We start from the raw sequence: 27,720 nt of genomic DNA, 5'->3' as shown, positions 1-27,720 counted from the left end.
AGAAAGCGTGGGAGCACCCAGCAGCCACTGCGCGGGACAGGAGACTTCACTCCACCTCTCCTCCCCCCCTCCTCCCCTCTCCTCTCAGCGCTCGGGTAGGCGCGACCTGCCGCCCGTCGCGGGAATACGCGCCCGCCCTCTGTGCGTCATTTCCGCACCGTTCTCCTATTCGGATCCAGAAAGGGAAGCGCCTTTCCCTACCGGCACAAGTTACGTCCTTTCTCCCAAACTCCCCGCCCACCGGATGTCGAGCTGCGCAGGCGCAGAGAGTACTGTAGTTTGGTCAGGTCTACTTTCTACCTTTCGAACTGTTTCAGAGGGAGTTTAGTAACTTCTATTTGACTGGTGCCGAAAGTCATCGTGAGGCTCTAATGAGAGATCGATGCCCAAGTCTAGTGACAAAGTGGTTAGACGCCGTACGTCAGGAAGACGAATTCAAGTGCTTCCTGGACACGTACTAGCTGGTGAACTTTGACAAGAATTACTTAGCCTCTCTCTGCCTTAGTTTCCTCATCTGTGAAATGGGGATAGCAATAATAACAGCAGCAACAATAAACCCGGTTAAGAGCAGCTAAGTGGTGCAGCTGATAGAGCACTGGGCCTGGAGTTTGGAAGACCTAAATTCAAATCTAGCCTCAGTCACTAGCTGTGACCCTGGGCAAGTCACTTTACTTGGACTCGGTTTCCTCATTTGTAAAAGTGAGCTGGAGAGGAATTGATAAACCACTCCAGTATCTTTGACAGGAAAACCCCAAATGTCGAAGAATTGGGCACGAATGAACAATAAACCAGGTTGCTTTGAGGACCAAATATACAGTATATTCAAAGTGCTTTGCTACCCTCAAAGTGCCATCTAAATGCTGTCATCATTTATTATTAAAGCACTCCCTCTTTACTTTCACCTCCTAGAGGCTCTATCTCCTTTTAAAAAGTAGCTGGGGGGGGGGCGCAGCTAGGTGGTGCAGTGCATAAAGCACCGGCCCTGGGGACCTGATTTCAAATCCAATCTCAGATACTTGACACTAGCTGTGTCACCCTGGGCAAGTCACTTAACCCTCATTGCCCCGCAAAAAAAAAAAAAAGTTCAGGCACGCTTTTGCTTGAAATCTTTCCTGTCACCTTCCCCACCCCCAGTGTTAGGACCCTTTCTCCAAAGACCTCGTATTTAACTACTTTGTATACATTTGTATTATATTGTGTATATCTTTACACACACACACAATATTGTACATGCATTTTACACATACTTGGCTTCTCCCATGAGAATGAATCTTCATTGCAAGAAGGAATTGTTTCATTCTTTGTACTTGTATCCCAGCTCTTAGCAGAGTACCTGACAACATGGTGGGTGCCTAATAAATATTTGACAGTTTGTAAATCTTAAAACTCAATAAAAATGCAATCTATTGCTATTCTAGCATGGTGCCTGACACATGATAAGCAACTAGGAAATGATTGTTGATTTATATATAGACTTCGTTAATAGCAGGAATATCTGTGTGGGTTTGTGTTTTTTTTCTGGAAGCCATTTTTTCATATACTAATCTAAACTGCGTCTGGGGCTTTTATCACTGGCATTCAAGTAAAAAGGGTCTTAAACATATGAAAAACTTGGGATAATGGACAGAGAGCTGGGCTTTCTACGAACTATGTGATCCTGGCAAAATCAATGACTTTCCAATGTCCTAAGCAAGATTATCAGTTGCAGAGAATGTATCCCCATGCATTGGTAGAGAGAGTTTTCTCATCCTGGAGTTGTCTATGTCACTGAAACCACAGGATCAGTCCTTATCCCCATTTATGTCTTTGGATCTGCAGAACTTTACTGGCAAAGAGTGGCTTGGGTAATTGAAACTAAAAACATCTACAAGTAAGGTTCTTTAGAGAACTAGAAACTAACAGTGACTATATCCTTTTCCCAAGTAATACAAGTAACTCCTACATACTTTGAAATATCTTGCTAAGCCAAAAGATTCACCTCTTCTACTACTGAACAGCCTACTAAAACCAGCAATTTTATTGAGTAAAAGCCACTAAAAAAATCCTTCCTATTTACCATAAAATAAGTCACTTTGAATTGGACATCCTAGAAGTATCTCAAACTTAGCAGGTTCAGAAAAAAACTCATTACCTTTTCCCAAAAGTCTACCCCTCTTCTGAACTTCCCTAAATACTGGCCAAAGGAGCACCATACTTCCAACCATACTTCATCTTGCTTCAAAGCCTTAGTATCATCATTAGCTCTCCACTCATCCCATATATCTAATCAATTGCTATATCTTTTTTCTCTCTACAACAATCTCTTGCATATTTCACAACATCTCTCATCATTAATGAAGTATTACCATTTGTTTTGTTGCTGCATCCTAAGGATCATGGGACCTTCCCATCTGACTTGCACCAAAGTGGAACGTTAGCCAACGTTGGGGGTGGCGGGGAGGCAGTGAGTCTGCAAGCCAGACATAGAGATGGTGCAGGTAGATGGATAAATGGGATCTGAAACATGGTCTGGTTGGGGGCCAGGTAAATATAATGGACTAGGTGAGTTCGTACTCACCTTTAGAGTTATTACTCACTTAGCCCTAGGCTGGGAGTTCCAAAACTAAGTAAATTAGCTTCCCTGAGACATTCTGGGAGTCTAGTCTGGGAGTCTAGTTTTAGGTGGAGAGAAGTGGGTCAAGGTCAGGACAGATGGCAAAATGGCCAAGGGGGACAGCTGTATGAGATGGGAAGCATGGTCTGGTTGGGGCTTAGGGCAGTTCTGAAACTGAGTGGATTAAATGTCCCAGGGAAAGGGTAAGAGCAGAGAAGGTGGATGACAGGAATAACTCAGGATCAGGATAGAAGGTTGACAAATGTGTAAATGATGGAAAGAAATATGGCAAAGGGAAAAGGGGGAGGTTCCTGTTACAGACAGTTCTCTCTCTTTTTTATTTTAACTGGGTTTTTTTGGGGGGGTGGGGGGGCAGGGCAATGAGGGTTAAGTGACTTGCCCAGGGTCACACAGCTAGTATAGACAGTTCTCTCTCTCTTTTTTTTTTTTTGCAGGCAATGGGGGTTGTGACTTGCCCAGGGTCACACAGCTAGTAAGTGTCAAGTGTCTGAGGTCGGATTTGAACTCAGGTCCTCCTGAATCCAGGGCTGATGTTTTATCCACTGCACCACCCTGACAGATCTCTCTTTGTTATTTTTTTTTTTTGCAGGCAATGGGGGTTAAGTGACTTGCCCAGGGTCACACAGCTAGTAAGTGTCAAGTGTCTGAGGAGGGATTTGAACTCAGGTACTCCTGAATCCAGGGCCGGTGCTTTATCTACTGCGCCACCTAGCTGCCCCTCAGATCTCTCTTAATGTTAAATAGACCCCTCCTTCCCCAGACCTCAGCCTCCCCTTGAGAGGCTCTTTATGGTCCCACCCCCTCAATGCACCTTCGCCCCACAACCAGAACAGCTTCAGTGTCTCGGCTTTCCCCCAGCCCCTAAGTCTGAGATGCTTCAGGTCCTAGAGCAGAGGATCCTCGGAGCAGGGCAGCAATGCTCTGCCCCTGCCAGGAGTAGGAGCCAAAGCCCTGGCTGGATCAGGGTCTGCCTATCTGGGGGCTGAATTTACATAATGTAAATTTATGTAAAGCAAGAACTGTCTACATCTTATTATCATCCAGCTCCTCCTCACTTCTCCCCCTCTAAACAATATGCAAACTTCCAAACTCTCCCCTTTTATGCCAAGCATCAGAATCTGGGGTTGTTAAACAACCTGGATACCCTGGATAAGATAACATCCCTTCCTTCCCCCATTGTACTTGTTGTTATGCCCCTGCTCCTCAGCTGGCCCTGAGATCTGGGACAATTGCTTGGGAGTTAGAGCCCCACCCCAGCCTTATGTTTTTAGAGAACAGAGTGAGTCACACAGGATGAATACTCATAGATATTTGCAGACCCATCCCTCTTTTAAACATCTCTTTTTCTTTTTTTTCTTTCTTTTTTTTTGGGGGGGGGGAGGGCAATGGGGGTTAAGTGACTTGCCCAGGATCACACAGCTAGGAAGCATCAAGTGTCTGAGGTCAAATTTGAACTCAGGAGCTCCTGAATCCAGGACTGGTGCTTTATCCACTGCACCACCTAGCTGCCCGCCCTTTTTTTTTTTTTTTTTTTTTTGGTGAGGCAATTGGGGTTAAGTGACTTGCCCAGGGTCACACAGCTGGTAAGTGTCAAGTGTCTGAGGTCGAATTTTAACTCAGGTCCTCCTGACTCCAGGGCCTGTGCTCTATACACTTCGCCACCTAGCTGCCCCCAAACATCCCTTTTTCTAAGGACATCACCATCCTTCCAATTTACCCAGGTTGCAACTGCAGTGCCATCCTTAATTCCTCATGCTCACTTATTAACCTATTCAATCAGCAGCCCTGTCTTGCTTCTCCTTCTACACCATCTCTTGAATCTCTCCCTTCTCTCTTTTCACACAGCCTCTTCCTTAGTTTCAGCCCTCAGCAGCAAACTCCTTGAAAGCTCGGACTATTATACTTTTCTATTTGTATTCCTAGGGCTCTGCACATAGTAAGTACTTAATAAATGTTTCATTCATTCCACACATAGCTATCACCCTAACATCACCTCACCTATTCAGCTGTAATTAGTCTTCTGTTTGGTCTCCCTACCTTAAGCCTCTCCCTGCTACAATCCATCCTCCACACACTGCCAAAGTGATTTTCCTTAAGTGTAAATCTGACCATGTCACACACACACACACAGTCAATAAACTCATCTGGACCATTCAAATAGATTCCTAATTGGTCACCCTGTCTCAAATCTTTCACCTCTCCAATCCACATTGTCACAACAGGCCCTCAGCTCACCTATTTAATTACCACACCTCTTTCTGCCCCATACAATCTAGCCAAACCCACCTTCTTAAGAAATGAAAGGGAATAAATATATAGGACCTATTCCCTGTCAAGGACCATGCTAAGCCCTTGACAAATGTCTCATTTGACCTTCACAAGAAGGCTCTTATTATCCCCATTTTATATTTGAGAAAACTGAAGTTAAGTGACTTGTATACCCAGCTAGTAAATGTCTAAGGCTGGATTGGATCTCAGGTCTTCCTGATACTGGGGTCAGGGCTCTATCCACTGCAACACTTAGCTACCTGTTTGCTGTTCCCTCCTTGCAATAGACCAGATAAGCAGTAATGAGAGCCTGAAATTAAGTAAGGAATATGTAAATAGAAAGAGAAGGACAGATGAAAGAGATGTTATAGAGGTATAAGGGACAAAACTTCACAACTAATTGGATATGGAGATTAGGAGGTCAAAGCCAGAGTGGAGTCAAGGATGACCCTGAGGTTATGAACTTGTGTGATTGGAAGATTGTGGGTACCCTCAAGAGAAATAAGGATGTTAGAAAAAGGGGCTGAGTCTGTGGGAGAAAGGGTGAGTTCTATTTTAGATATTTTGAGTTTGAGATGTTTCTGGTAAACACAGTTGGAGATGTCCAATAGGCAATTGGTGATACAAAACCAGGAGCTCAAGAGAGAAACTAGGGTTATATGGAGATCTGGGACCTCTCTGCACAGAGATGATTATTGATCCCATGGGAGTTGATGAGATCACTGAGAGAGTATGTAAAGAGAACAAAGCACAGAATAGAGACTTGGGACTATACCCATTGTTAGGGGGGGGGGCATAAATGATGATCCAAGGAAGGAGCCTGAGGAGTAACCAGGTACCTAGCAGGAGAATGAGGAGAGCATCTAGGTGGAGATAGTGGCCAACAGTGTCAAATGTTCCTGAGGGATCAAAAAAGATAAAAATTGAGAAAAAGCATTAGGGTGAAAAGTTATCTTTTCACCCTAAGTCAGATAAAAATTTAGTCCAAAAAAGGTGGAGCAACATCAAGAAAAAAAAATCATTCAAAAGACTGTTTTAAACATCTCAGGGCTTTCCTAGCTAGCTTTCTAGACCAGGCTTGCTAAGGTCTTCATCTCAAAACATTTCAAATCCTGAGCTTTTCAGAGCCAAGATCCTAGCAGTTGCCCCATTCCAAGTGATGGCCAAGAGATGGCAGCAGAGAGCAAGTGCAGGTGTAGGGATTCCTGGTAGAAAACAGTTTTTAAAAAGCAAGAGAAACTCAGCAGATACAACCATCATAAGATAATGATGACACCATTAGAAATTATCTCTTAACTGCAGAATGTAATGGGCTTTGCTGAATCTTCATTCTTCATTCTTCTTGACATCTCTGCAGCCTTCAACACTGTCAGTGTCTGTTTTTTAAAGCAAGTTTAAGATTCTTTCATTTGATACCTTTTTAAACACCACAGTCATTTCCTGATATAAAACTCATTGCCTTTTCTTTTTAAAAATAATAATAAACATTTTTATTTAGAGTTTTAAGTTCCAAATTCTATCCCTCTTTCCCTCCCTCCCTGCTGACCTCCCTGAGGGGGTAAGCAATCAGATATAGGTTATACATGTGCAATTGTGTAAAACATTACCATATTAGTCATTTTGTATAAGAAAACTTGAATAAAAGAAAAATGTGTTCAATCAATATCAGTTCTTTCTTTGGAAGTGGATAACATGCTTTATAATTAGTCCTTTGGGATTGTTTTGGATCACTGGATTGTTGAGAAAAGTGATTCACAGTTCTTCATTGAACAATATTGCTGTCACTGTGCACAACGTTCTCCTGATTCTACTCACTTCACTATACTTCAGTTCATACAAGCCTTTCTGAAATCCTTTCTGAAATCATCCTGTTTGTCATTTCTTATAGCACAATAATATTCCATCACCATCATATACCATAGTTTGTTTAACCATTCCCCAATTGATGGGCATTCCTTTGATTTCAAGTTTTATAGCCCTTTAGGCATAGTGCCAAAATGTTCTCCAGAATGGTTGGATCCATTCACAACTCCACCAACAGTGGATTAGTGTTCCAGTTTTCCCACAGCTCCTCCATCATCCAACATTTCCCTTTTTTGTTATATTTGCCACTCTGATAGGTATAAGGTGGTACCTCACAGTTGTTTTCATTTGCATTTCTTTGATCAGTAGTGATTTAAAGCATTTTTTCACTTGACTATAGATAGCTTTGATTTCTTTGTCTGAAAACTGCTTGTTCATATCCTGTGACCATTTATCAATTGGGGAATGACATGTATTTTTATAAATATGACTCAGTTCTTTTCATATTTGAGAAATGAGGCCTTTATCAGAGATACTTGTTTCAAAAATTCTTTCCCAATTTTCTGCTTCCTTTGTAATGTTGGTTACATTAGTTTTGTTTGTGCAAAAGCATTTTAAATTTTATATAATCATAATGATTTATTTTACATTTTGTTTTACTCTATATATCTTATTTTGTACTAAATTCTCCCTCTGTCCATAAATCTGACAGATACACTGTTCCATTTATGGTAACACCTTTTATGTGTAAATCATCCCATTTTGTTTGACCTTATTTTAGTATACAATGTAAGATGTTGATCTATACCTATTTTCTGCCATACTGTTTTCCAGTTTTCCCAGCAGTTTTTGTCAAATAATGAGTTTTTGTTCCAAAAGCTTGGATCTTTGGGTTTATAATACACTAGATTACTATAGTCATTTACTATAGTATAATTTGTATCTATTCTATTCCACTGATCTACCTCTCTATTTCTTAGCCAATACCAGATTGTTTTGATAATTATCACTTTATAATACAGCTTGAGATCTGGTACTGATAGAACACCTTCTTTTACATTTCTTTTCATTGATTGCCTTGAGATCCTTGAGCTTTTGTTCTTCCGGATGAATTCTGTTATTGTTTCTAGATCTATAAATTGTTTTTTGATAGTCTGGTATGGCACTAAATAAATAAATTGACTTAGGTAGGATTATCATTTTTGTTATATTGGCTTGGCCTAACCATGAGCAGTTAATATTTTTCCATTTCTGTACATCCGACTTTATTTGTATGAAAAGTGTTTTATACTTCTGGTTATATAGTTCCTCAGTTTCTCTTGGGAGGTAGACTCCCAGGTGTTTTATATTGTCTATGCTTATTCTAAATGGAATTTCTCTTTCTACCTGTTATTCCTGGACTTTGTTGGCAATATATAGAAATGCTGATGAATTCTGTGAGTTTATTTTGTATCCTGCAACTTTAAAGTAGTTTTTTAGTTGATTCTCTAGGATTTCCTAAGTATAACATTGTATCATCTGCAAAGAGTAATAGTTTTGTTTCCTCATCACCTATTCTAATTCCTTTAATTTCTTTTTCTTCTCTTATTGCTATAGCTCACATTTCTAGTACAATATTAAATAATAGAGGTGATAATAGGCATCCTTGCTTCACCCCTGACCATATTGGGAAAGATTCTAGCTTATCCCCATTATAGATGATGCTCCTTGATGGTTTCAGATAAATATTCCTTATAATTTTAAGGTAAGCTCCATTTATTCCTATCCTCTCTAGTGTTTTTTTGTTTGTTTGTTTGTGGGACAATGAGGGTTAAGTGGCTTGCCCAGGCTCACACAGCTAGTAAGTGTCAAGTGTCTGAGGCCGGATTTGAATTCAAGTCCTGATTCCAGGACCAGTGCTTTATCTACTGCACCACCCAGCTGCCCCTTCTCTAGTGTTTTTAATAGGAATGGGTGATTTATTATGTCAAAGGCTTTTTCTACATCTATTGAAATAATCATATAATTTCTGTTGGTTGGGGCAGCTAGGTGGCGCAGTGGATAGAGCATCAGCCCTGGATTCAGGAGGACCTGAGTTCAAATCTGGCCCTGGACATTGACCCTTACTAGCTGTGTGACCCTGGGCAAGTCACTTAACCCCCATTGCCTCACCAAAAAAATAAATAAATAAATAAAAATAAAATAAATAATTTCTGTTGGTTTTGTTATTGATACGGTCAATTATGCTGATAGTTTTGATTTTCAGAATTTCCAATTTGGTGTTTAATTGGAGATTTTTAATTTGTCCATTTTCTAGGGTTTTTTTAGTTGTATGCCCAATTCACAGATCTGCTTTTCCTCTATTTTATTGATGTAAGAAGTTAGGGATATAAATTTTCCCATAAGTACAACTTTGGCTGCATTCCCATAAATTTTGATATGTTGTCTTATCCTTGTCATTTATTCAATGAAATTATCAATTGTTTCTATGATTTGTTCTTTGAGACACTTGTTTCTTAGGATCAGATTACTTAATTTCCAATTAATTTTTAACCTCTCTTTTAATTGTCCATCATTGAATGTAATTTTTATTGCATTATGATCTGAAAAGGATGTGTTTACTATTTCTGCATTTTGTTGTGAGGTTTTTGTGTCCTAACACATCATAGATTTTGAGTAGGTCCCATGGACTGCTAAGAAGGTATATTCTTTTCTATTCTCATTCAGTTTTCTCCAGAGATCTGTCATATCTAACTTTTCTCATTTGACCTTTACAAGGAGGCTCTATTATCCCCATTTTGAATTCCTTACACTTTTTTCTTGTTTCTTTTTTTTTTTTACCTTTTTTATGTTTCCCTTGAGTCTTGTATTTGGAGGTCAAATTTTTTATTAGCTCTGACCTTTTAAACAGAAATGCTTGAAAGTCCTCTACTTCATTAAATGTCCATTCCCACCCTCCCCCACCAAAAAAAGGTTATATTCAATTTTTCTGGGTAGGTGATTCTTGGTTGTAAACCTAACTCCTTTGCCTTCTGGTATATCATATTCCAAGCCCTGCAATTCTTTAATGTGGAAGCTGCCAAATCCTGTGTAATCCTGAATATAGCTCCACGATATTCGAATCATTTCTTTTTGGCTGCTTGTACTCTCTCCTTGACCTGTGAGCTTGGAAATTTGGCTGTGATGTTCCTGGGAGTTTTCATTTTGGTATCTCTTTCAAGCAGTGATCTGTGGATTCTTTCAATTTCTATTTTGCCCTCTATTTCTAATACATTAGGGCAGTTTTCTCTGATAATTTCTTGAAAGCTACTGTCCAGGATTTTTATTATCATGGTTTTCAGGGAGACCAATAATTATTATTTTATCTCTCAGGATCTATTTTCTAGGTCAGTTATTTTTCCAATGAGGAATTTCATATTTTCTTTTTTTTCTTTTGTTTTATTGTATCTTGATGTCTCACAGAGTCATTAGTTTCCATTTGTTCAATCTAATTTTCTTCAGTAACCTTTTGTACTTCCCTTTCCATTTGGTTTAGTCTGTTTTTTAGGGAGTTGTTTTCCTCAGTAAATTTTTGTATATCTTCCTCCATGCTGTTGACTCTTTTTTAGTGAATCTCTTGCATTATTCTCATTTCTTTTCCCAATTTTTCTCCTATTTCTCTAATTTGTTTTTTTAAAGCCCTTTTTAAGCTCTTTCAGGAATTCTTTTTGGGATTAAGACCAATTTACATTTTTCTTTGAAGCTTCATCTGTAGCCATTTTGGTACTATTGTCCTCCTCTAAGTTTAGGCCTTGATCTTCCCTATCACTATAGTAATTTTCTATCCTGATTCCTTTTGGAGGGTTTTTTGTTCATTTGTATGCCTTTTTTGTGTGACACAGTGGTTTTATGAGAGTTGGGCTCTATTCCTACATTGTCTCAAGTTTTCGTGCTTAGGTTCTGGGTCTTACTGGTGGCTTTCACTAGGCAGCAGGGCTTAGTCACTTGCTTTCTCTGTAGGGTAAGCTTCCTTTCTAACTGATATTGAGGGGAGATTGGTCCTCCATTTTGGCCTCCCCTGGTTGTGGGCTGGCCTTTTCCAGGTGTGGTGCCCTGCTACTGGGTTGCTAGAGTTAACAGAGTCTTTCAGGTACTAGGGTCCTGGAGGAGGGATGTTGTTGCTGGTCTGCCTGAGGGTTGGGGCTCCCTGACGCAGGTTTGCTATGGAAAAAGAGTCTCTCAACTGATAGCCTCTAGGGGTGGGAACTTGCTGTTAGCCAGCCTCAGGCAGGGCTTCACTACTGGTCAGCAGTGGGATGAAGGCCTCCCTGGTGGTTTGTGCATCCAGTGACCTGGGACTCCTAGATGTTCTTCCCACAAGACACTTCATCGGTGTATTTTTCACTGGCTATTCTCCATTGCTGGGATTCTCTCCCTCCTCATCTTTGCCTCCTGGATTCTTTGGCTTTCTTCAAGTCCCAGCTAAAATCCTACCTTCTATAAGAAGCCTTTCCCAACTCATCTTAATGTCAGTGCTCCAATTTATCTGGTATATTGCTTGTATGTGGGGTTTTTTTGCATGTTGTTGCCTTCATTAGACTATAACCTCCTTGAGAACAGGGACTGTATTTTTGCCTTTCTTTGTATGCCCAGCCATTAACACAGTTCCTGGTACCCAGTAAGCACTTAATAAATGTTTATTGCCTTGACTGATTTGATTAAAGAACAATGATAGCTCTATAGCATCAGATAATGTACATTTGTTTATTGGCCACTCGTTTCCCTCCACCCCCAAAAGTGACCCTTCCTCCTCTAGTGTGCATGGGTGCATGTCAAACTTTCGTGTCACTTATCTTGCATTGTTGCTTAAATGTTTATTGCTTTTAATTAATGTGACCTCTAGTTGAGCTAGTAAAAGTAAACACATGAATAAAAGCTTATGGACGGTGGTTTTAAGTGTATAAACTGGGATAGCCTTTTGGGGGGGGGGGACGTAGGGGGAACATATTGGTGACAAGGTCCCAAGATGTTACATAAAATATACAATGAAATACTGAAGCATATTATGGTGCAATATATCAGGGCTTCTTAAACTTTCCACTCATGACCCCTTTTCATCTGAGAAATGTTACACAACCCTGGGTATATAGGTATATAAAATAGGTATACATAACCTTTTACTATTGTCAACTTTTTCATGGCCCCTGCATTCAGTTATGTGACCCCATATGAGGTTGCAACCCACAGTTTAAGAAGCTAGGCAGTAGATAAGAGGGCTGGCCATGGAGCAGAAAAGAAGTATGGTAATATAGAGAGGCTTGGTTTTAGAGTAAGTATTGCATTCTGGTTCTGACTTGCTGGCTGTATAGCCTTTGGGAAATCACTTAACTTGCTAGCTTCAGTTTTTCATCTATAAAAATGAGAGGGATGAACAATATCATTTATAAAGTCTTTTTCAACTCAAAATCTATGATCCTATCATTCTACGTCCTGCTTCTGACACTTAGCTATCACTTCATGGGCTAGTCAGCCTGCTAGTCTCTCCCAGCAAGTTACAAATGAGCTGTTAATCTGCACCAGTAGAGGGAGTTTCCGCACTAGAAAATGATGAAGTCACAGATGTAGATCAAAAAGAAGAAAAAAAAAGTATGTATTGTGTCACCAAGAAGAATTAGGCTTTCAGAGATCTGAGATGAAAGATCAGAGTTGCAAAGACCCCAAAAACATAGTTCCTGTTCTCTGTTAGTTTACATCTATTCGGGGGATATAACATTTACCCAGATAAGTAAATATAAAATTATTTGAAGAGGGAGAGAACACTAAAAATTAGGGGCATTAGGTAAAGCTTGCATGTCTCCTTTGTCATTTCTATAGAACTTGATGAAAATACTCACAGAGGCTCTTAACTCTGTTTATTGATTTTTTACGGTGTTGTTTTTCTGTCTCTTTCAGTCTTTCCCTGTTTGTTTCTGTCTGTCTATTCATCTGTGTCTCTCAGAACCTTAGTTGATTAGGAGGCTAATAATGCTAAGAGGCAGATGTAAGGAGGGAACACATTCCAGGCATGGGAGACAGATTTCCAAAAGGCATGGAGGCACAAGGTGGGAGATGGAATGTTGAGTTTAGAGAACAGCAAATAGGCCAGTGGGACTGAAATGTAGAAGGTGGGAAGGGGAATCTGAAAAATAGTATTAAGCCAAGTGGCAAAGGACTTTAAGTTCTAAGCTGAGAACTTTGTGTTTTATTCTAATGGCAGTAGGGAGACACTATTGCTTATTGATCAGGAGAGTGACATGGTTGGACCTGTGATTTTGGAAGATGATTTAGGCAACTGTTGGCAGATTGGATTGGAGGAGAAAATATGAGAAGCAGGAAGAGCAATGAGGATATTATTGCTATAGAAGGGGTCAGAAATAACAATGGTCTGAACAAGAATGGTGGCTATATGAGTGCAAAGAAAGGGAGAAATGTAAGTGATGTGAAACTACATACCAAATAGGACTTGGCATCTGATTGATAAGTGGGTGGTGGTGAAAGAGAATGAAGAGAAGTTTCTGAGGTTTCAAATGATGACTAGAAGGATGGTTGTGGCCTGATATTATAGGAGCTGTGACAATGCAAGGAGTCAAGGGATTTAAGGATAGAACAAATATACCTCAGACAGCATAAAGTTGAAATTGTTAACTATAGTGTCAAATCTGGGAAGAAAGTGAAGGCAGAAATGATTTTGGACAAATTACTCAACCTCACTTACCCTCAGTTTCTTCATCTGTAAAATGAGAGGGTTGAACTAAGTGACCTCTAAGGTTCCTAGCACTTCTTGGGTGCTCCCATGGTCAAATGAGATGGACACAGGGAGCACTTGAGTGGTTGGAGTTTGGAGTAAGAAGGAGGTTAAGAAAGGATGAAGCAGAGACAATGGTTTCTAATTTTTTTTTAATCTAGTACCCACATTTTTGCTGTCTACAGAGCTTGCTCAAAGTACCCACAATGAGCCCTGACTCTGCTCGGTGGTTTTTTGGAGTGTTGTTTGTTGGCCAACCTCTTTCTCTCTGGTTGACAAAATCTGTATAGTACCTATCTAGCTGGATTGTGAAATCAGATTAGATATGTAAAGCCCATTATAAATCTTAAAGTACTTTATAAATGTCATCTATTATTATTATGTATTTTTTAAGGGCCACAGCAAGTAAGCACCTCTCATGTCTGCCAAAACACACAGCAATCAAAATTCAAATAATCACAGAGTTGCTTGTGAGAACCAAATGAGATAACATACATAAAGCACTTTGTAAACCTTGACATGCCAGGAAGAGCAAAGGGACTGATGACATTAGGACATGATTGCCAAAAAAAGAGTAATTCTTTCCGTTGACCTTTGTTTCCTTGCTTATATTAGCTACCCAAGAGAGAAATCTTAACTGAATATAAAATGGAGAGCCCATAAGCCTTTGATGAATTTTCTAGTTCTTCCAGTTGAAGATGGTAACAAATGTGGGCATGGCTCAGGGATGCTCTATTTCTTTCTCTTGCTACTCCTCTACCTGTTCCCCAGGTGTGTTACCTGTGATAAGAACATCTGAGAGACATAACCATTAGCAACAGTGATTTTTAGCAGGAATTACTTTGGTAACCAATCATGAAACAACAAATCCCAGGCAGGAAGAGGGCAGCCTTTTTCATCCTTACCTGATATTATGTATCTCTGGGATGTCTTTTTTTAAATTTTCTAATTTATTGTGAACTTAACAAACACCAACAAATATGAACATTTCAATATACAAAGCACTTTGATATTCCATTATATTTCTTGGGTGTTTTTTTTTTTTGAGGCAATTGGGGTTAAGTGACTTGCCCAGGGTCACACAGCTAGTAAGTTGTCAAGTGTCTAAGGCCGGATTTGAACTTAGGTCCTCCTGACTCCAGGGCCGGTGCTCTGTCCCCTGTGCCACTTAGCTGCCCCTTTTCCATTATATTTCTATACTACAATTTGTCTAGCCGCTCCTTAACTGATAGATATTTATGATTTCCAACTCTTTGCCACAACAAAAAGTTCTGCTATGTAAATAAGGGAGGTAGTTTTGTACAATGGAAAAAAAAATTGGCTCTGAAATCAGAAAACCTGGATCCATAACCTGACATTGATTCTTGTTGCCTATGTGACTTTGGGCAAGTTATTTAACCTCCTTGGGTTCCAGTTTCCTCAACCATAAAGTGTAGAAATTGTACTAGATGACTTCTGAGGTCCCTTTCAACTCTAAAGGTATGATCATACACACAGATGTATATATATACACACATACATACATAAACATATATACATATACATAAATATGTATGTGTGTGTGTATCTTTCTCTCTCTCTCTCTCTCTCTCTCTCTCTCTCTATATATATATATATATATATATATATATATTTTTTTTTTTTTTACATGAGTCCTTTCCCTCTATCTTTGACTTCTTTGGCCTATATGCCTCCTTGTGGTAGTGACCACTCCTTTTCAGTATCTTTTTCCTGATTCAGCTTCCATGCCACACCCACTAACTATGCATGTGCACCAATATTCTGTTGTTCTGTCCTGGTATCTGCTTTTCTTTCTGTACTCTCTCAGTGATCTTCACAGCTCTCAGGAGTTCAGTTATCATCTTGTCTCGTTCCTGAGTTCCAGTCCTACATCACCAGCAGCCCACTGGACCTTTCAAACTGGATGCACAGGAGGTATTTCAAAATCAAAATGTCCAAAACAGTATTTCTTACCAAACCCACTACTCTTCCAGCTTCCTTATTACTGGACCACCACCATCCTTCCTTTTTTTTTTTTTTTTTTTTAGTGAGGCAATTGGGGTTAAGTGACTTGCCCAGGGTCACACAGCTAGTAAGTGTTAAGTGTCTGAGGCCAGATTTGAACTCAGGTACTCCTGACTCCAGGGCCGGTGCTCTATCCACTGCGCCATCTAGCTGCCCCTCACCACCATCCTTCTAATAACCCAGATTTATAGTCTCAGTTTCATCCTCAACTCCACACTCTTACCCCTCATGCCCAATCAATGGCCAAATTTTGTTTCTAAAGCACTCTAGGCAGTTTGGAAGTCTACAACTATTCAGATCTTAAAAAGCACTGGAAAGTGTATGCCTACACAGGCAGTCCTGCTACTATTTCCTTTTGTTCCATGTACAAACCCTTTTGAATGGACTCCAAAAAAATGGGTTACATATTAGAGATGGCTAATAAATATCAGAAAAGGAAACAGTAATCACAAAGCCAGCTTTCTCATAAAGGAAGACAATATATAAAAGGAATCTGAAAGATGGGGGGAGGAGAAAGTATTTGCAAGGGGGCCATGGTGGTGAAGTCCAGAGAATCAGAAGCTCAGGCAGAAATACAATAAAGCATGGCTGGCCTGGGCCCTGAAAAAAATTCACCAATAGTACAATAAGGCCAGTGGCCTCAGGAGCTAAAGGAAATTCCAGGGTCAGAGGAAGGTCAGAGGAAAACCAAGAGAGAACAGTATCATGAAAACCCTGAAGATAAGAGAAAGCAAGAGGAGACCATGGTCAACACTTGAATGCCACAAAAGGTCACAGAGGATGAGGACCGAGAAAAGGCAATTTATTTAGCAATATAAATATTTAGCAATTATGAAATCTGTGATAACTTTGAAGAGAGTAGGTTCTTTTGAGTGATGAAGTCAAAAGCGAAGGACTGAGAGATGAATGATAGGCAATGAATATAGATAGCTTTTTTTCATTTGGTTGAGAAAAGAAGACAAATAGAATCTAGCAAGGTTTTTAAAGAATGGGAGAGACTTGGTCATGTCTGTAGGCACAAAAATAGAGATTAAAGAGTAGGGGGATGATTTTGGGGGGGGCAATTGGCTAGAAATGATGAGATAGATGGCATCAAGAATATGTGTGGAGGGGTTGGCCTTGGTGAGTAGAAGGGCTACATTTTCATCAGAAATTGTTATCAAGAAGATGTTCTTGAGAGATTATTATATAGAATAGAGGTGAAGAGGAGGCCCACAGTGAATAGTTTCAATATTCTTGTTAAGCTATGAGGTCCTCAGTTGAGAGGATAAGTTGAGAAAGTTTTGTGGGAGGCATTGGGAGAGAAAAGAAGGCTTGGAACAACCACTAAGGAGAATGGATAGAGAATCAATTAAGGAGAAATAAAAAGGTTGGTCTGATGTATGAATGGCATGCCCTCAAGGATAAAAGCTTGGCTTCATGGTGTTTAACTTTTTTTTTCCAGTGATTTGGATAATGGCCATACATGGCATATTTATAAAATTGCAGATGGCTTGAAACTGGGAGGGAGGTTACGTCAAGCAGATTGTCCAGGACTTTGTGTCTCACCAGGCTCAGCTATATACAAAATCTGGCATGGATATCAGCTCTAAGACCTCTGATGGCTCACTTTTGCCTTCCTGACCTTTTAAGGCTCAAAAAGTCATGGTCTAGTCAAATGCTCCTTCACCTAAGAGCAAGAAAGGATTATATCAATAGATGCAGAAAAAGCATTTGATAAAGTACAAGATTAATTTCTATGAAAAACACTTGAAAGTATAGAAATAAATGGACTTTTCCTTAAATTGATAAGAAGCATTTACCTAAAACCATCAGCAAGCATTATTTGTAATGTGGCTAAGCTAGAAGCCTTCCCAGTAAGATCAGGTGTGAAACAAGGATGTTCATTGTCACCAATATTATTCAATATTGTACTGGAAATCCTGGAAACAGCAATAAAATAAGAAAAAGAAATAGAAGGAATTAGAATAGGGAATGAAGTAATAAAACTATCTCTTTTTGCAGATGATATATTTGGAAAATCCTAAAAACTCAATTAAAAAGCTAATTGAAATAATTAATAATTTCAGCAAAGTAGCAGGATATAAAGTAAATCCACATAAATCATCAGCATGCCTATATATCATCAACGGACCTTGCAGGAAGAGATAGCTAGAGATACCCCATTTAAAATAACTTTAGACAGCATAAAATACCTGGGACTATACCTATAAAAACAAATCCAGGAACTATATGAACAAAATTATAAAAAAAAACCTTTATAAACAAATAACATCAAATTTAAATAGAGAAATATTGCTTGTTTATGGGTAGGCAGGGCTAATATAAAATAACAATTTTACCAAAATTAATTCAATTCCAATCCAATCAAATTACCAAAAGAAAAAATTTTACTGAGATAGGAAACAATAATAACAAAATTATTTTGGAAAAACAAAAGGTAAAGAATATCAAAGGAACTAATGAGAAAAAATGTAAAGGAAGGAGGTTTAGCAATACCAAATCTTATATGTTATAAGGCAGTCATTATCAAAACTATCTGATACTGGCTAAGAAATAGAAAGGTAGAGTAATAGAATAGAGTAGACATACAATTTACAGCAGCAAACAAATACAGTAACTTAGTACTTGATAAATATAAAGACTTAAGTTCTTGGGATAAGAATTCATTATCTGGTAAAAAAAAATATTTGGGAAAGCTGGAAAGCAGTATTATAGAAATTGGGCATAGACTAATGTCTTACACCATTTACCAAGATAAGGTCACAATGGATATATGACCTAGGTATAAAGGGAGATGTTAGAAGAAAATCTGAAGACCATGGAAATGTTACCTATCAGATTTATGGATGGGTGAACAATTTATGAACAAAAGAGATAGAGAGCATTGTAAGATATAAAATGGATCATTTTGATTACATTAAATTTTAAAGTTTTTAGTCAAACAAAACAAATGTAGCCAAGATCAGAATGAAAGCAGACAACTGGGGGAAAATAAAGATAAAGGTCTCATAGCTCAAATATATAAAGAACTTTGTCAAATCTATAAGAATGGGAGTTATTTACCAATTGATATATCATCAAAGGATATGAACAGACAGTTTTCTGATGAAGAAATCAAAACAATTTATAGTCATATGAAAAAATGCTCTAAATCATTGATTAGAGAAATGCAAATTCAAACAACCTTGAAATGTCATTTTATACCTATGAGATTGGCTAAAATGACAGAAAGGGAAAATTATAAACGGAGGGGATATGGAAAAATTAGGACCTTAATTTATTGTTGGTGGATCTGTGAGCTGATCCAACCATTTTGGAAAGAGATTAGAATTATGCCCAAAGAATTATTAAACTGCCTATACTCTTTGACCCAGCAATATCCCATTAGGTCTGTTTCCCAAGATGATTAGGGGTAAAGGAAACAAACCTATATGTTCTAAAATATTTGTATCACCTTTGTGGTGGCAAAGAACTGGAAATTGCTGGGATGCCTGTCAATTGGGAAATGGCTAAATAAATTGTGGTATATGTTCATGATGGAATATTGCTCTACTATAAGAAATGATGATCTCAATGATTTTAGAAAAGTATAGAGAGACCTCCATAAAATAACAAAGAGTGAAATGAGCAGGACCAGGAGAACATTGTATATAGCATAGCTTTAAACTGTGGGTTGTGACCCCATATAGGGTTATATAACTGAATGTGAGAGTCTCAAAAACTTTGGCAACAGTAAAAGGTATGTATACCTATTTTATATACCTATATACCTGGAGTTGCGAGTGGAAAAAGTTTAAGAAGCCCTGGTACATAGTAACAACAGCATTGTTTTAAGAACAACTTTGAGCCACCAAGTCATTCTGACTATTATAAGTACCCAAATTAACCTCAAAGATCCTATGAAGGAAGATGCTGTTTGCATCCAGAGAAAGAAGTGACTATCTATCTACCATCTATCTATCTATCTATCTATCATCTATCTATCTATCTATCTATCTATCTATCTATCTATCTATCTATCTATCTATCTATCTATCTATCTATCTACATACATACATACATATACACACACATATATACTCACAAATACACATGTATATATTCGCACATCTATACAAGCACACAGATACACATATGTTTACACATATACAATACATATATACATGTATATGTGTACAGGAACATATATACATGCACACATATATTTACGCACATACACACATACATCTTATGCATATTTGTGTGTAGTGGTAGCCATCTCAAAGTCTGGGGCCAGGGGGTAGAAAAAAAGAAAGTTACATGTTATCTTTGTAATGTATTAGAAGGGAATAGTAAATTGCCCAGAGAGATCTGTGGTCTCAGATGCAATCCTCTGCTTTTCTATCCCACTTTGTTATGGAAATGGTTTGCTTTATTTCTTAAGTTCAGAATAAAATAAATACAATTTTTAAAAAAAGAGCAAGAAAGAACAAACACAAAGAAGGAAAGAACAGAGTCCCATATTCAAATTCACATGTGGGTCTCATGGGAAGATTAAGGCTTGAGGCCTCTTTCTTCATCCAGAGGCATAAAATATGTTCTTTTCTTCATTATAACCAGGGAGTATAACCAAAGAATCAAATCATTCAATGTCCTTTGTAAGCACTCTCAGGTCCAGATTAGCAACCAGTTGAAAGGCTGTTCTTCACATGGTAAGAAGGCTGGGAAATTACCTCTATAGGAAGTGCATTGAAGATTACATCAGCAGAGTATGCTGCACATAAGTCAAAGGACTGGACTCATTGACCAGTCCCTTCTCTACCCCTTTATACAAACAAATTCCATAATGTTCATGGGAGGGTAGAAAAAGAATTGAAACTCCAAAATTTTCCAGTATTGGATTTAAACCCTTAGTTAGAAGGCGCCTTAGAGGTTGTCTAGCCTAACTCCATAGCTGCTATTTCCCAACATCCCCTGCAAGTAGTCATGCATCTGTTCCTAAGAACAGATCTGCTAATAGTCTATCTTTTTAGATTGGTAAACACTATTCCTTCTTACTTCAGCCAAGTTTGTGTATTTGCTGTCTCTTTCATGACATACCATCTCTTGCCCCTTTGCTTTTATACAGACTTTCCTCCTATGTCTTGAATATTCTTTCTCCTTAACTCTCTTTCTTGGGAGTCCTAGATTCCTTCAAGATTAGCTCAACTGTTATTTCTAGATGCCTGTCATGATCCTTCTATTTGTTAGAGCACCCTCTACTTTATTAAATTTGGGTGGGGGGCAGGGCAATGAGGATTAAGTGACTTGCCCAGGGTCCACACAGCTAATAAGTGTCAAGTGTCTGATGCTTAATTTGAACTCAGGTCCTCCTGAATCTAGGGTCGGCGCTTTGTCCACTGCGCCACCTAGCTGCCCCATATTGTATTTATTTTTACAAATAAATGTTTACTTGTGAACATGCTGTATCTATCTAGTAGAATTAACCTACTAGAAGGCAATACTGCCTCAATTTTGTCTTTATATCCTTAGCACTTGGTACAGAACCTGGAATGTCTGTTCATTATCAATTTCCTCTGTATTTTGGATGTCAGACTTTTTTATTAGTGATTTTATGCAAATATTTTCCTACTCTTTGTAGCTATCCACGTAATTTAAAAAAATGTATAGTAAAAATGGCTTATTTTATCTTTTATGATCTTATCTATGCCTTGTTTGATTAAGAATTCTCCCCCTAGGGGCAGGTAGGTGGCTCAGTGGATAAAGTACTGCCCTGGATTCAGGAGGACCTGAGTTCAAATCTGGCCTCAGATACTTGACACTTACTAGCTGTGTGACCCTGGGCAAGTCATTTAACCCTCATTGCCCCATGAAATAAAAAAGAAGAAGAAGAAGAATCCCCCCCCTAGTAAAAGTAGTGAAAAGTACGGTTTTTTTTCTAATGATTTGGCCATTTGTATGATATGGGATTTTTAAAGAGAAATAAATAATTCTTCTAGGGAATACATGAAGACGAGACTCTTCTTAATGAGATCTTATTCTCATTAGGTGACAGATGACACCAATGTTGAAGAAGCCAAAGTGAAATGACTTGGCAACTGATTGGTTATAAGGGAAATTGAGAATGAAGAGTTGAGGATGACTCTGAGTATGCAAAGCTAGCTAGGTGTCAGGAAGAATAGTGGAGCCCTTGATAAAAATAGCTACATTAGGAGAACAGGTGGGTGAAGGTGTAATTATAACATGTTAAGGTTCTTTTGTATTTTTCAGAGCAAAATGAGACCCATGGCCCAGGGGGCCTCCTTCCCAAAATGGGCTCTGGACTCACATGGACCAGATTTAGATCCATGGGGACCTATGGGTCCCATAGGGGCCCAAAGTAGGTCAGGCTTCTTTGTGTCTAGCTCACTGACCTCCTGCTGAAGTAAGTCCAAGGAAATCTTTAAAATATAGTTTAGGTATGACTCATGTCTAGGGGCTCCCTCAGATATAGGTAATAGTGCCCCTTCTAGAAAACATACTCAATGTACAATAAGGGTATCAGGTACAGGGCAGTGCTTTATTTCCTCTACTAATTGAAAATGCTTTAAACACAAAAACCTGATAGCCATGTATTAACAAATATAGAAACATAAAATAATAACCCATTATACATCATACTCTCCTGAAAGGTAAAGAAAGCTTTGTGGGACTGCTGAAATAGCTATTTCACTTTAATCTCTGATTTGTATTTTAAACTTTACAAGGTTGGGCAGCTAGATGGCACAGTGGATAAAGCACTGGCCCTGGATTCAGGAGGACCTGAGTTCAAATCCTGCCTCAGACCCTTGACACTTTCTAGCTGTGTGACCCTGGGCAAGTCACTTACCTCATTGCCCCACCAAAAAAAAAATTAAAAATTAAAAAAAAATAAACTTCACAAGGTGCAAATCTCTTGACCAACAAGGGCATAGATTAGGCTCTCTTAGTCCTTTCAGCTGTAGTATTTTCCAGGTGATATTCTTCCCTAGGAAGTGTTGCTGTTTCAAGAATTACCTTCTATTAAGCAGCCAGCTCCCATCTCTGAAACTCCTGCTTGACCTTTTGAGCTCATAGAATTACTGCAAAGGTTGGAAACCTCCATTTCTTAAGATTCCTTGTCATTCACCTCTGTCCAGGGAAAATAAAAGAAATCGAAAGAAGGCAGCCAAAGATTCCGGCTTACCTGGGTAAGAACATATCCTCACTAGTCTGAGTTTATAGCTGTCATTGCTGCTGGGGGTGGGAGGACTTGACTTTGCTGGAAGTTCAAGGGAGAAGTGCTGGAAGAGTTGCAAAAGAAAGATCATTCTGTTTCTACTCACTCAGTCCATCTTCTATTCCACCTATATAGAGGCCATCTACCCCTCAGTCTCAGGTTAATTGTCTTCCATGCAAGTTCCATCACTGGTGACCATTTGGGAGTTGCTACAAAGTCTCAACAAGTTATATATTCTGCAACAAGGGTTCAGAGTACACAGGAAGAGACCAAAGCACTACCCAACTCTTTGGATAAGGCCCCAGTCCAGCAGATCAAGGGGTACCCCCTGGTCATCCTATAACAAATGGAAAACCATTGTAAAGGCTACTGGATGTTTTTGCTATGAAAGGTCACCCAAATTACATTTTATGGTTTCCTAAGAGATTCAGTCACTAAAAGACTCATTATTTTTCCTAAACTAGATCCAAAGTTTCCTGTATTGATAGGTGATGATTATCCTATATGTTATGGGAATGCAGTAGGACCCCATGAAACTTAAAGATCCCACCCCCCCCCCAGGAAATCTTGAACTCTCCCAGGGGAGGGGCAACTCTGTCTCCCACCTCAGGAATGGGTGTTGCCAAGCTCAACCCTGATAAACTATACCAAGGTCTGAAAAATGAAATGCAAGATATAGATGGGTGCAGCATATCTTACTGATGCCCTATCTCCTCCCTGCAGCATTTCCCTCACAGTGCTTTGTAATTCCCTATTCTTTCTTTGTTTTGTAAAGATACAAAAAACCAGGTCTTCTCTTACTCCAGTGGGACAGTCACCATGCATGGTGATCTGTCTCTGGCTATATATTCCTCTCTCCTAATAAATCTTTTTTTTTTTTAATTTTACAAGATTAGTGATGAGCCTCCAATTCTTTGGGTAAGCTAGCCCCCCAAACCAGGTGGCAAGTCCCCCTAAACACTATACATTTTTTTCTAAAAGGACTCTTAGAAACAGGAAAATCAGTTAACAACTTTGGTGGCAATAATTGTGAAGAAAGAAGTAATGGTCTCTTCTCAGTAGGACACAACTGCCACATCAGTACTGATAAAATTGTTCTCCTCCAGACCTGTTTGAGGACTTGGGTCTTGGTCACCCTCCCCTTCTACAGAGAGATCACTTAGTTTAAGTAGCCCTGAGCTGGTCTCAACTAGGTCCACTCCACTTGCAGGCTGTGTCCATATAAGGCAGGATTGAAGAAATGTCCCCGTGTCACCTCCCTATTAGCTAAGAACTCAAAGAATAATTATGAAAATTAGGGTTAAGAATACTGCATTCTGGGCAAGCACAGGGCCGGGTGGGGACCTCGAGGAGCAGCGGGTGCAGCCAGAGACCGTGGCCTTCCAGGCGAGTGAGCACCAGCACATCGATACAACCCACTGCAGGATGAATGGGTGCTGATGTCTGCCCACCACATGAAGCACCCCTGGTGGGGGCAAGTGAACCCTGTCCCCACTGATGTCATACCTCAGCATGACCCCCAAAACCCCCTTTGCCCCGGGACAACTCGGGCCAATGGCGAGGTGAATCCCTACTATGAGGGTACCTACCTCTTCAACAATGACTTCCCTGCCCTGCAGCTTAATGTCCCCGGTCCTGGACCCAATGATCACTGTTCAGAGCTGAAGCTGCCAGAGGAGTCTGGAATATGGGCGTCAGAAAGCTGAGATAAAGGAGCAAGTGGTCCTAGAAAGTGAACACTGGCTGGCGCTGGTGCCCTTCTGGGCTGTCTAGCCTTTCCAGACAATGTTGCTGCCACAAAGACATGTGAAGAGACTCCCAGAGCTGGGCTCTGTGGAGCAGGATGACCTGGCCTGCATCATAAAGAAGCTCCTGACCAACTATAACAACCTATTTGAGATTTCCTTCCCATACTCCATGGGCTGGCATAGTACCCCTACTGGGGCTGAGGCTGAGGATAATTGTGACTACTGGCAGCTCCACACCCACTATTATCCACCACTACTTGAATCTGGCACCATATGAAAGTTCACGGTTGGTTATGAGATGTTGGCCCAGGCTCAGAGGGACCTGACCCTGGAGCAGGCAGCAGAGCATTTGAAGGCACTACCAGAAGATCATTATAGACTTTGACAGAAGGACTCATCCTGACTGTGGCTCTCAGGAGGAGGCCCCAGTTAGAACTGCTTCCAAGCAGCTCTCCACCTCTCCCCAAATTTAGTTCAACCCCCTTATCTCATAGGGTGGGGGAGGGGTCTAGAATTGGCAAATAAATCCTTTGCCCCTTAAAAAAAAAAAGAATATTGCATTCTGATTAGCTAACTTTCTGTGCTTAGATCATAACCCTTAAGTAATCAGCCAATGATGAATAAGGGGAGAGTCCATTTTTACATTAGGGACTACAGATAAAAGAGACCTGTGAGCCCCTATGCTTTGCACTTGCCTGGTGCACACTAAATTACTGCTCAAGGTGCTTCTTTTTGCAAGAAAGAAATAAAAGAGCCTTTGACACTTCACTGCTGAGTGCCAGAGGATTATTGAGCAGGGATCATTTTCATCTCAATAATCAAAACCAATTCTAAAATTTTAGGGGAATTACAACTTTATTGAGTGGGAATTTTGCTATATACTATTCAGAGATTTTAAGAATACTGTAACTTGTCCTTTCCCCCACATCCTTCCTATATATTTAAAAATTTTTTATTTAGAATTTTCCCCAAGTTACATATAAAAAATAAAAATAAAACCCAAATTTTTTCACATTGATTTTTTTAAATTTTGTGTTCTAAATTTTCTTCCTCCCTCCTCAACCCTCCCTATGAAATCAAGCAATTCAGTATAAGTCATACATGGTGCAGTTATGAAAAACATCTTCTCATTAGTCAGGTTATGAAAGAAAATAGACAAAATAACTTTAGAAAAAGGAACTAACAAATAAAATCATACATCAATCTGTATTCAGATACCATCAGTTCTTCCTCTTTTGATGGTTTGCATTTTTCATACATCCTTCTGATATCATCTTACTGTAGGGAAGCCCTGCCATGACAAGAAGCCTGGTGAGGTCAATTCAGGTGGTCTTTGGCATCCAGAAGAGGCCAGCCTCCATTTGTAGAGTGGCTTGTTAGTTCTGTCAATCAGGGCTGCCAGCCAATTAGCTCGGGGCTGTGTGGGTTGACGGCCCTGTTTCCTGTGGGAGAGGGAATTTCTGGGAAAAAGCTGGGGAGGAGAGGTTTCATTTTGGCAAGAGAGGTGCAGCTGGTTCTCTTTGGCTGATTCTGGGTGGTGGTGAGTTTACAGGCTGTATTTTTTCCTTCCTCTATTCCCTTTTTCATTGTCCCTAGCTTTATTAACCTCACTTGCATTTTAAATTTGTTTCCATTAATAAACCCTGTTTTGTTTATTGAAAAGAGGCTGTTAATCTCCTTTCTTACCCCAATATTATGGCGAGCTACCCAATTAACTCTCCCCATACTAAAATTTGGCCCTTACAGGTCCCTAGGAAGGGACTGACTACTCTCAAGATTCTTGTAGGGTTATGCTTCTAACATTGTAGTTTCTGAGCCCCTATCAAGTGTAATTCTCTTTTGACAATCAGCCAGTATACTTAAGTAACTTTTAACAAAGGCATTTCCTAAGAGAGTAGAATAAGAACAGTTGGCATAAAACCTTTCCTTTAAAGACCTGGGGAGAACTCTCCCATAGATACATGCAACACCCCTGTGAAGAATGGGCTCAAATATTAAGTAAAATGATAATGTAGAGAGTAAAACTGTATTTTTGTCCCAAGTTTGGGGAAAATTACCTGGGGTTCCTAATATAGTTGGTAATTATAAATTAGAAGCTTTAGCACCAGTTTTGGGGCATTAGGCATATATTAAAATTTATTAAATATTAGTAAAGTGAATGCACATGTCTCTGAAAGTTAAGAAAAGGCCTATCTAGCCTAGAGGAGAGAATAGAGCTCAGCCTGGCCTGCTTCTTTCTTCAAGTCCTCTGCCACCAAGAATGCCTCTAAGAGAGTTAACTTAAAGTAACTGAGTGTGGAAGCTTTTTGTGGGTCTGGAGGAGAGGTGGTCCTTACACACTGCTTCAAGCTAATTGGCTAGCATCAACCAAATCCATTGGTTCACTGGACTTGAGGGTGGTACCATGTTGAGGTCAGAGTTCACATCCTCTGAGAACACACCTTGTGGGCCAGGCAGGTGTGGTTTTAACCAAATTAACTTTAAGTGAATTAATCAGGGAAGTCAGTCAATCCAATCAATCTTAATCCAATCAATCCCCTCAGGGGGTCTTTGGGTTCCCAAAACCATATTATTTTCTCACAATAGTAAGGCACACATGTAAGGAACATGAGTAGTAAAGGTGTAACCCATAACTTCTAGTACTTAGCATTTTTCTCTGTTGTGAGGGTTATGGTCCTTGAAGCTTTTTCCTGTTTTGGGGGAGTGTTTCTGCATCTATCTATCCTTGGTGTGACTGTCTCCTGGTCAAGCCTTGATAACATGGTCAATGGGAGGGGAGGGGAGAAAGGAAGGAAAATCCCCTTCTTTCTTCCTTCCCTAAGGGACTTCTTTAATGGGATTATTTTCCTCCACTTCTGTCTCAGACTTCTGAAATGATGACCTCTAAATATACTAGAAACTCTTCTATTGGTAGACTAGCTAACTACTGAACAGGTAAGCTGTCTAAATTCTTCCAGCTATTTAAAGACTCTTGGAGGTGTGTGATTAGCTTGTTTTGTTAACAAAACTGCTTCCTTTTTTATCCAAAGAAGTCACACCTCATAAAAGGAAATCAGGGTATAGACTCATTTACACATTAAATCTCTGTCATATGTGACCACCTTTACACTTAACAATTTGTCAAGGCCTTCTCTGATTACCTAGAGGGGAGAAACCCTTGCCCTTACAAAAGAAATTATAATGATTAATAGTTCTAACTTATTAATGAAGAAATGGATGGTCTCATTTATCTTGTGCTGTTATTAAATGGATATTCTCATTCATTCTCTGTTGGTCCACTTAGTTACTGATTTGTATCTTG

At 39.4% G+C, this 27,720-nt stretch overlaps 1 pseudogene; it reads left to right on the top strand.

Annotated features, from left to right (window-relative positions):
• Positions 1 to 382: 382 nt before the first annotated feature.
• Positions 383 to 24,822, top strand: LOC122748682 (annotated as a pseudogene).
• Positions 24,823 to 27,720: the final 2,898 nt, after the last annotated feature.

This window comes from Dromiciops gliroides, chromosome 1 (genome assembly GCF_019393635.1).
Source record: "Dromiciops gliroides isolate mDroGli1 chromosome 1, mDroGli1.pri, whole genome shotgun sequence".
NCBI classification, from domain to species: domain Eukaryota; kingdom Metazoa; phylum Chordata; class Mammalia; order Microbiotheria; family Microbiotheriidae; genus Dromiciops; species Dromiciops gliroides.
This window is presented reverse-complemented; position numbering and strand designations above follow the sequence as displayed.